Source organism: Anas acuta, chromosome 4, assembly GCF_963932015.1.
Source record: "Anas acuta chromosome 4, bAnaAcu1.1, whole genome shotgun sequence".
Classification (NCBI taxonomy): Eukaryota; Metazoa; Chordata; class Aves; order Anseriformes; family Anatidae; genus Anas; species Anas acuta.
This window is the reverse complement of record NC_088982.1, coordinates 32513136-32522899: the sequence shown is the minus strand read 5'-3', so window position 1 is coordinate 32522899 and position 9764 is coordinate 32513136. Positions and strand designations below refer to the sequence as shown.

Genomic DNA, 9764 nt, shown 5'->3' with positions numbered 1-9764 from the left:
GCAGTTATCAAAGGGTGAGCACATGGTGATACTGACAGTTTAGTCTGCCTAATTATTTTCATTAAATACTTAGGCTTTCAAGAACATCAGACGTCAGGCAGGTTGAAATTTCTTCTTGTACTCTGGATTATTTTTTTTTTTTTTTAAGTTTGATATAAAATAGTTCAGCCTTTTTTGGAACAAACTTAGTGAAGGATGTTTTTGCCAACATTCATATTTTTCATCTGTTTTCTGAAGAACCATAATGATTTATAACAGGAGCTTAAAATCTGGCAGCAAGACAACCTTCAAGTTAGCATGGTATCTTTTGTCCCCAGGAAAACCCCATTCAGCTGGGTTAACAGTTACAGAAACATCCCAGTTGGTATTTATAGAATGGAAGCTGTAACATTTTGCAGTTTTTTCAATACTGCAAGAGGAACATGCAAACTCTGAAGTCTGCTGGACCCCTTGTCCTGAACAGGTAAACACATTTGAAGATAAATCTCTGGACAGCTTTATCCTGAGCAGATTTCTATGTTGTTTGTTTGGTTGGTTGTCTTTTTACAGCAACTATGCCATCAGCAGAAAGAGTAAAATAGAAATATTTAACAAGAGAAGTTAATTGAAAGTTCATTTCTCCACATTATTTATACATGTCAGGAGAGATTAAAGCCTTTCAAGGTTGTATTGATCTATTCATCCTGTATAATGATTTCCCTAGAATTTTAGGGCTATTTCTTCAGTTGTTGTAACTCAGCTCTGTTAAGAGTTACATTAGTTTACCCTGACTAATATTCTTTAGCTAAACTGCCAAGCTACTAAAACCATTTCAGCTGTACTTTTAAGCTAATTCCCAAATAATATCTGAAAGGTTTCTTCAGTGCAAAAAACCCACCCCAGCATAGGGCACAACCCTGAATCTGTTGCACAATCCAGATTATGGCTCAGTAAGTGTATCATGAGGGTACCCTAGGTTACTGCTTCCTTGTGATGAGTTCAGAGGGGGGGGCGAAAACAGTTTGAAAAACATTTCAAATTTCAGCAGAGTTTTTCAGGCTTTGCAGACACAGAAGTCACTCAGATGTCCAAAGGGACAGCCTTAGCAAGCCCTGTCATTTTATGACAAATTGGACCATGGTGTTTCAGAAGGGATTTAGTCGAGATTGCTAAACACATGCCCAAAAGAGAACTGCTTCTTAGATTTTTTCAATCAAGTAGCACTATATTTGGACTGGAAACAGCCCGTGGACAAGCAGGAATAACCATTAGAAGGCAAGTGAAAAGTTTCAAGCAGATGATACTACAGTCAAGGAAGAAACAACTTGAATGTATCTGGGCACGTTTCCATACTGACTCAAGCAACACTTTTTCCCATGACATCAGACTCAAAACAACCAATATATTATACCCCATATGTTGATTAAAGAAAACCCAAGCAGTGCAGAGGCATGCACCAGCCTACCGAGCACCGACTGAACAAAAGTTGGACTGCTTGCAAGCCATGGGAGTTAATAAAACAAATAAAAAGCCCCAAGTTTTCAGGATAAGGAGCCTGGGTAAGACTTCTCAGCAAGATGAGGTTGTGAACACTGAGGTAAGACTGAAAGTAAATTGGCTGGATAAATGTTATACAGTATAACTAGATGACAAATACAATAAAAGTGCAATGCTTTGAATATGCAGCAGTGATAAGGCTCAGAAATCTGAAAAGATGGTTACAGATAATGTACTTATAGAACCTGCTACCTAAAGTCATGTGGTATTTACATAGGAAGTATGGACTGCAGAATGGTTTGTAATTGGTGTTCAGAAGATCTTCTGGCAGATAAAGGGTTTTCCAGCATAATAATGTGGAGAATAAACATGCAAAGAAATACATAAAAGCTGTTTTCACAAGAATAATGCTACTTTCATAGAACTGATTGTATTTTAGGAAAAGAACAGCTAGAATTCCATCCTCACAAGATGCCAACAATCAGTCTATTCAGAACAGTTAGTAAATCGTACCATTTAGCAACTTAAAATGACATGGTGCATTCTGAAATCAAAACAGAAACTTATACCGGATGAGAAAATACTTGCTAGGACTAGCATATTGATGCTGTTTAGGAAAGAATTGGAAACTGCACTCTTACTTTAAGATGGCCTAACAGTAATGGCTTACTGCATACAGCTGAATTTACTACACTATCAAACCTTGAATTATCTGATCTGCTTATCCTGTGTAATAAGAGATCGCAGGCCATCTTCATTTCTCTCAGAACAACAAGTCAAAATCAGAAAGAAGTCCTGTCAAATGAAGATAAATGTGAATAGAAGTATGAAATAGGCAGGTTATTAAGTTTCAATTGTTTTAGCAAAAATGATATAAGCTCATCAAGACCAGTAGTCATGGAATAGCATTAAATAAAATGTATTGTCATTGAGGTTAAAATGAGAACACCTGGGTTTACAGAAGAATGGATAATTGTTCTTTGTTTGTACAGTACTGAACACATTCACAAAAGGTAAGAAATGCCTTGTTCATTAGCCAGATTTCTGAAAACAGATCACTTATAGGTTTCTTCTGTTTTAAACAAATATATTTAAAGGAATAAAAAATTGTTTATACTGCTTCCAAAATCTTCAGTCCAGGAATGACTGGTTAGCATCAAACTATACAGTGAAAGACTTACTTAAAAGAGAAATGTAAACAAATTGGGCAATCTTAATTATTTGCCATTCAGTTTGGATCTTTGCATCTATCTTTGACAGATACGTTTCTATAGAGATATTTAGGTAACAGCATACTTGATTAAGCTCTGATACAGTTAAAAAAAAAAGTGCTTCTTCTAAGCAAATGATCTTCGTAAAATAGTGTCAAGAGCAAGCTGTTATCTGTCGAGAGAACTCTTAAGGTTCTTAGTACTAATAACTACCTCCCACTTCTTTACCATCAGTGGCAGATGAACAATCAAGTCTTTTTGAATATTCACTATCTTAAAAGTTGAGTACTAATGCCAGTTGAAGTGTGTTAACGTCTGAACAGCACTCTTGCACTGATCTTCAGTGCTTAAGGCAAAACTTAATAGCTTTTTTTCTACATCCTCCATCTCCAGTTTGCAGGAAATAGTGATGACTTACTGGCCAAATTAACTGCATAATAATCACCAGGACTGAGTGAGCATGGAAGTACATGATTTCTGTAGTGATATCACCTTTTACAACCCTACGTTTTCCTCCAAGGTGGAGAAATAGTGGTCAGCCACTAACAGCTGCCAACACACCGCTGCAGTTTACAGCATCTTTTAGCTACTGTAATATTTTGAGCCAGAAGGAATGAATCTATTACAGATGCAGAAATAGCTTAAAGTGGCTTCTCTCGTGTTTCTCCCTTCTTTCTCTCCTCAACACCCTGCAAGGATAAGAACAACCACCTCAGAACAGGCAGAGATCTCTTTAGTAACCTCTTTCCACCAACAGCCTCTGGAACATGATTCCTGTAATTTCCATGAAGCAAAGAAAAGGCCTGGGCTAACCATGAACTTCTTTACTCTAGATGGGGATAATCCCCAAGTTTAGTCAGAGCTAAGATTTTGAAAAAAGGACACAGTAACACAAATTACAATAGCTTCATTAACTTTGCTACAACTAACAACTTTCACCTGACTTGTACATTTTGCTTCTTTTAGACAGCAAGTACTCTTAAATTCTCATCTAATGTGACTATAAAAGTCTTTATTCCTCTTTTCTAAAAATGTATTAAAAGATGTGTCTTAAAACCACAAATTAATACATAATCTGAAGACAGTCAAAATAATCTGTGGACAGGTGTCAGTGAATAATTTATTCAAAACAAGATTTTCATATCTTACTAAAGATAGATTTAAAATATGTACTCTCAGTCTAATTTGAAACCACCATTATAGTAATTAAGTACCTGCTTTCATTCCACAGTCAAAAGCAAATTATGCAGGATATAGTACAGATCAATACTTTACAATTCTTTAAGATAAAGAAAGTAATTTAAGTTGTTTAGCAGCTTAAGGTACAGTCAACAGTAACTTGGCTTTAACTCATCACTTTAGAAGTCCATCCTGTAGATTCAGGAAATTCTAGAAAAGGGAAGTATAGTAGGTTTTTTAACCTTAACTAATCCTTATGAAGTCATTAACATTAAATCGAGGAATAGAAACAGTCTGACAACTAGCAGGCATATTAGTTATCTTTCAGCCCCTGCTCTTGATTTTAAGCTGAGACTGTACATTCCCTGCACTGCATAGAAAGGAGTGTAATGAGATACAACCAGGAAAAAACATTTTGAACTTTATGACAGGTGGTTGAGTTTAAGACTAAGAGGTTATTTATGTCTTCAACAGTGCTATGGGCCTGGTCTTAAAATCTATATCCAATTCCTTAACATACAGGCAAAGGATATGTAGGAAGAGACAGACCTGGTGCAGTGTAAGACTGCACTCACTGCATTGTAACAAGTAGCATTGCATCCTATTCATTCCATAGAGAAAAACACCTTTATAGTATATACAAGAAAGTGCTAAAATCTGTATTACAGTCAATATAAAGCACTGACATCGGTATTGCAAAGACCTTTGTAGGTGCATTTTCAATGTTCATATTTCAAACTCAAGTTACACCTGCTTATTTATCAGCAACCCATGTAAACCCTAATCCATGCTTTTTAAAGAAAAAATGGAAACTCTGCACAAAGCACCCCAGTGTCCATTTCATAAGATGCATGTAAGACAACATGTCTGCAACTGGTTTTGTTTTAGTAGTCATGCTGCCAGCAATTACAAACATTTCAGCTACACAGGTCATAGTTTCCACATTTGTACCTAACCGTCCTGCTAAACTTACTTTGGTATAACAAGCCAACATTCTTTAATAGAAAATCCAGATATTTTCACATTTTGTATTAGCATATTCTATATGCATAATTGCTTTTATGATAATATTTATCCCAGTGTATGAAAAACAACCAAATGGCACAGGAGACTGTCATGAAGTGCTAGGTAAGAAACGTTCTGTTGGACTGAACCAGCTGTTGAACATGTCTTTTCAAAATCCTTGAAAGCCATGTTAACTGCTACATCTTGTTTTTCATGCACCTCAGCAGTTCTTCATTTTGGCTGGAAGTGCAGACTATGAAATGACTGTTATTGCAGTATTGTGAGTTTGGCCTTAGCCAAGAAGTCCTGGAATTGCAATAGTGTATTCTTTGGGGTATATTCAATGTTAAACTAAACCTCCAAATGTTTCTTGGCTCACCTGCCATTAACTGGACCTTGAACTAACCATTCAATGGCTGGGGGGCTAGTGCTGCCATCTGTTTTGACAAATGTTTTCCATTGCCTCTGCATAGCTGACAGAACATGAGGCATATTGGGAAAAGGTGAGGTTCTCTTTCGGATTCACCAAGAATTCCTCTAGTGCTCAGAAATGTAATCAGAATGTAGCTGACTGTATGAAACTAATTGTAAATCTGTTTGTAAAAGATTTTGGTTTGTCATGAGCTCAAATTTTCCTAGATGCCTATCGGTTACTCTGAGCATCTGTCTGCTCTTTAGTCCTTCAGTCAAAAAAAAAATCTCTATTAAGTGGAAAATCATAGCTAGAGGCATTCTGAAAAAAACAATACACATCAGTTCTACTTCTGTCTTCCATACAGTTTCAAAGACTGCACAACAGTTATAACCATGTACATTAAGAAAAGCAGTTTTGCAAAGTCAGATTTATTTTCTTAGTTATTAAAACCAGAAATCCATAAGCAGACTTAGGAATAGGGCTTTATCTTTCTTACAAGATAGCCAACAACTGCCTGTTTCATATTGTTAGTTTCAGGTGTGACTTAAATAACTTTGGCACAACGATAGGAAAAAATGACATCTCAGACCTTTCATATCCAGTGCCAATAAGCTCTTATTTAGCCTGCAAGATATTTTGATAGCAAGATGAATTTTTTAATAGCAATTCCATATCAGAAAAGTATTTTTTGTTTCTGAAAATCAGAATCTTCATTTCAGAGTAACTTCCTAAAACAACATGTGACACTATAGCTCTCCAGCACAAAGGCTAACACAGATCAGCTACATCTTTTTCTCTCTTAAAGGCAGTCTGTGGCTTGTAGACCTGGGTATTTGCTAGGTACCCTCTATAAGAAGAGAGCCTAATCTGACCTCAGAATCAATTGTTAGGTCTGCACAGACCTCGGGACCTCAAAACAATTTCTCATTTCTTAATGCCAATCTACTATGTATTGTATTACTTCCTCAGGAACTGAGGCAATTGCCTGCAAAACATGGGGAAAAATTCTCTAATTTTCCCTTCCTTTTCCATATAGAATTAGACACTTATATCATGATGATCTAATGTCCTCTCCACTCAAGCAGTAGCTAGAAATGGGTTATTAGCAGAAGCTTCTTCAGCTTTCTTATAAGATAAAGCACTTCAATACAGCACACATCAATTTCTTGGGCAGCTGCTTGGTCTCTCTAAAAGATGTGGTCAGGTTTATTCTCTAAATAAAGATAGAAGATATGGTCAAGCCCAGATCTGAAATGAGACAAATTTATTACAGACTGCCCAGGACCATGAAGACTTCCTACCTTCCATATTATAGTGTGGAGTATGTCTGTATACTCAAGGTTACCAAAATCCCAATTGTATAAGCAAGGCTGGCCTCATAATTACTTTAGATCTACGTACATTTTCTCTACCATAAAGTGTAACTTGAAAGGTGTTTCTTAATTTCATCTCATAACAATTATAGTCTGGACTATGAAAACATCAAGCCTGATCCCTTCTGCTTGACACGCTGTCATCAGTAACAAGAATTCAGTGTCATGTAGGCTTGCAGTGCCTCAGGTAGATGTAGTCAATTAGAATTTATTTAGAATAGAAGTTTCCCTTTATCTTGTAGCTTTGCAGAGATAGTAGAAAGAAAAAAAAAGAGTGTTTATATTTATCTCTAAGTAGATTTGTGAATACATATGTAAGCAACTGTCAGGTAAGCAGAGATCATTTTTATACTGTCATATTTCAAAGGAATAAAGACACCATGTTAAGGAGTCCCAGACTTTCTTTCTTTCTTGTGTGAACCACTGGAGATATGGGGCTAACAGCAGGAACAACACCCTTTCCACATGCACACATACAAGATGCACAAGGGATAGCACTACAGATAGTGCTACCTACTGCCTACATTGCACACTGTATGACAAAGCCATGCCCTTTCCCATTGTTATGCCTGGTGCTAGTTGCATAGAGAAACAAAGAGTGTGAAGCATTGAAGAAAGTAATGCCCACTTACACAGCCTAGTATCTGCACCAGAATCAGTGTGAGTATCACAAACCACCTACAGTCACCCAAATATGATCTGTACCCCAGCTGTACTCACTAGGCCAACATAGCACATCCCTGCTGCCCTCTGCCATGGCCTTCTCTCTAAGACCAGGTGTTATCAGCACCCACAGCAGCACTTGGAGGAAGGTTCACAGTCTTCCTCCAGAGAGGCCAATGGCTCCAGAGAGTGTATCTCAGCCTCAAGATGTTTATCTTAGAGCTCACCTAGACTATTTCACATAGGCAAAGTTGAGAGCCGCCATCCTTGCATACAACTTAGAAAAGGCTGTGTGGCACCAGCAGCAAATACTTATACTTCTCTACTTGGAGATAAGTATGGCCTAAATAAAAATTGCCTTTGATTTTTCAGTTTTTAAATGGACAAATGCAAGTGATCATTATAAAGTTACATTTCTGGGAAATGTAAGAACCATATTTTCTTTGGTAAGAAATGCTGCTAAGGATCAGCAACAGCCTGACTGTTTGGGGGTGATACAGGATTTGCCTTCTAGATTTCAGTTTTTCCCTGTGCTTTTCACAGCCCGATTGGTTCTCATTTCATTTTATATCCATCTGCTCTGCTCATAGGTCACAAATCTCCCTAAAGTCAGCTTCTATCCCACTTTTCCCCTGAATTAGGTATTTTACTATTTCATTGTCTCTTTTACTTACAATCCAGTTCCATTTTACCATTGAATCACTTCATCTCTTAAGGCAACATGCTTGTTTAGATCATTGCCCTACAACCAAAAGCCTCTGCATTTTCTCCTTGAAAGGAAAGGAGAAAGACTGAGAAATACTGTTGCATGCCAACACCAACAACTTGCTGTTAGCCTCATCTTTTTCTGCAACTGAGATGGATGAACCAGAGAAAAGCTTTTTTGAGGACATGTACATTTATCTAAATAAATGTATGAGCACAGCCCCCAAATGCTTAAGCAGAGAACATATACAAACATTTTAGCTGAACAGCACCATCTGAGCTGCATCCATTCTATATAGTTAAGGAAATTGTTTAAGTTGTTAAAATAGCAAGACCTCTTCTAGAGAAGTCTCATATGCTTCTCATGTCTGTACCTGTGGCTTGGATAAATTGGAGCAGGCTGAAAGTCTTTCATCCAAAACTATTTTCAAGGCAAAAGAAATAAATGCTTCAGAAATATTTTGCAAAGATCTGGCTTAATTTGCTCTTCCCTCTACAAGCAGTGATAATATTTACATCCAAAGCTTTTCAAGCTAATAATAAGAACCATTATTTTTATTTAAAGTTTCTTAAATCTTGTGGAGGATTGTATTTGTGTGGACATGGCATTATGATGAAAGAGGTATAGGTAGCCTTAAGAATTAGATTTTCTTTGGTCCCTGGAATTGATTTCATCCTGCCCAAGTGCTAACTTCAGTATCATGAGTATAAAGTTCTGCATACATGCACCTCTCTGCAAGATTTGATCCATTAATGCTATTAGGATATATACGTGGAAGAGATATGCAACGTACGTAACACTGGAGATCTCTTTTCAAAATTTATGCTACAGCTTCAAGTAGTCTTTCTCCTTAATCAGCACAGACTCCAGACATTGTAACAGTTATCTGCAGCTCTCAACCCCCCCAGAAATATTATATATTGTCTGCTAGTCTTATTTCTCTGCCCTTTATTAGCTCACCTATCATACTTTAATAGGGATGAACTAAGTAAAATTTCAGGAACCGTTTTCAAGGCTTATTAATTATTTTACTGGTACCAAAGTAAATAGGTCTGCCTAAACATTTTCTCTAATAGCAATAAATTCAGTCTTCCTATTCTTAGAATAAGTATTTTCAGCCTCTTATTAGAATCATGACAATCAAGGGAGTTGATGAGGGTTGCCAATTCTGATAAAACAACCATGTAAGTGTCCAGAAAAAGTAGTAATTAAAAGCTACATTTCATCTTGATTTTTAAAATGACCTTTCCTAATTTCTGTGCAAAATATAATACCAGACACAAAAAGCCTTACATAAATCAGATCACAAGATGTTTTTAAAATATCTGGTTTATCTAAACTTGAACTGAATAATGAATGTATGCTAGCAGTACAGAAGAAGGAAAGATGTAAAATTAGGTTGTGCTTCTAACTGGGCTCCTGAAGTTCTGAAAAGAGAAATCACAAAGAAAAGTACTGCTTTACAATTCAAGTTGCATGTCACAATGTCATACCTATGATTCATGTCACATGCCACAGAGTCATTGTGCACACGTACAAATCAGGTGCCAGACATAAAATTAGGTATTTCTGGATTACATAGAAATTACTTAAGTATACATCTTAGTTAAATATTAGTAACCAGATCTTGCTGAAAACAGTAAAATCTTTTAAAGTAAGCTATTGAAATTTCATTTTCTTCTTGACTTTAAAAGATTGACTTTCTTTCTGAAGCATGCAATTCTTTGTATTTACTT

The 9764-nt window shown here is 36.5% G+C and overlaps 1 protein-coding gene across 2 annotated transcripts in view; it reads left to right on the top strand.

Annotated features, from left to right (window-relative positions):
• Positions 1-1398: 1398 nt before the first annotated feature.
• The window catches only part of PDE5A (phosphodiesterase 5A), a 131479-nt gene continuing 123113 nt past the window's right edge, over positions 1399-9764 (top strand). Inside the window, exon 1 of one of the 2 annotated variants that reach the window (XM_068680596.1) lies at positions 1399-1576. The gene's annotated coding sequence lies outside the window, so the exon portion shown is untranslated. The remainder of the gene's footprint in view (positions 1577-9764) is intronic. The other variant, XM_068680598.1, reaches the window with a different exon arrangement.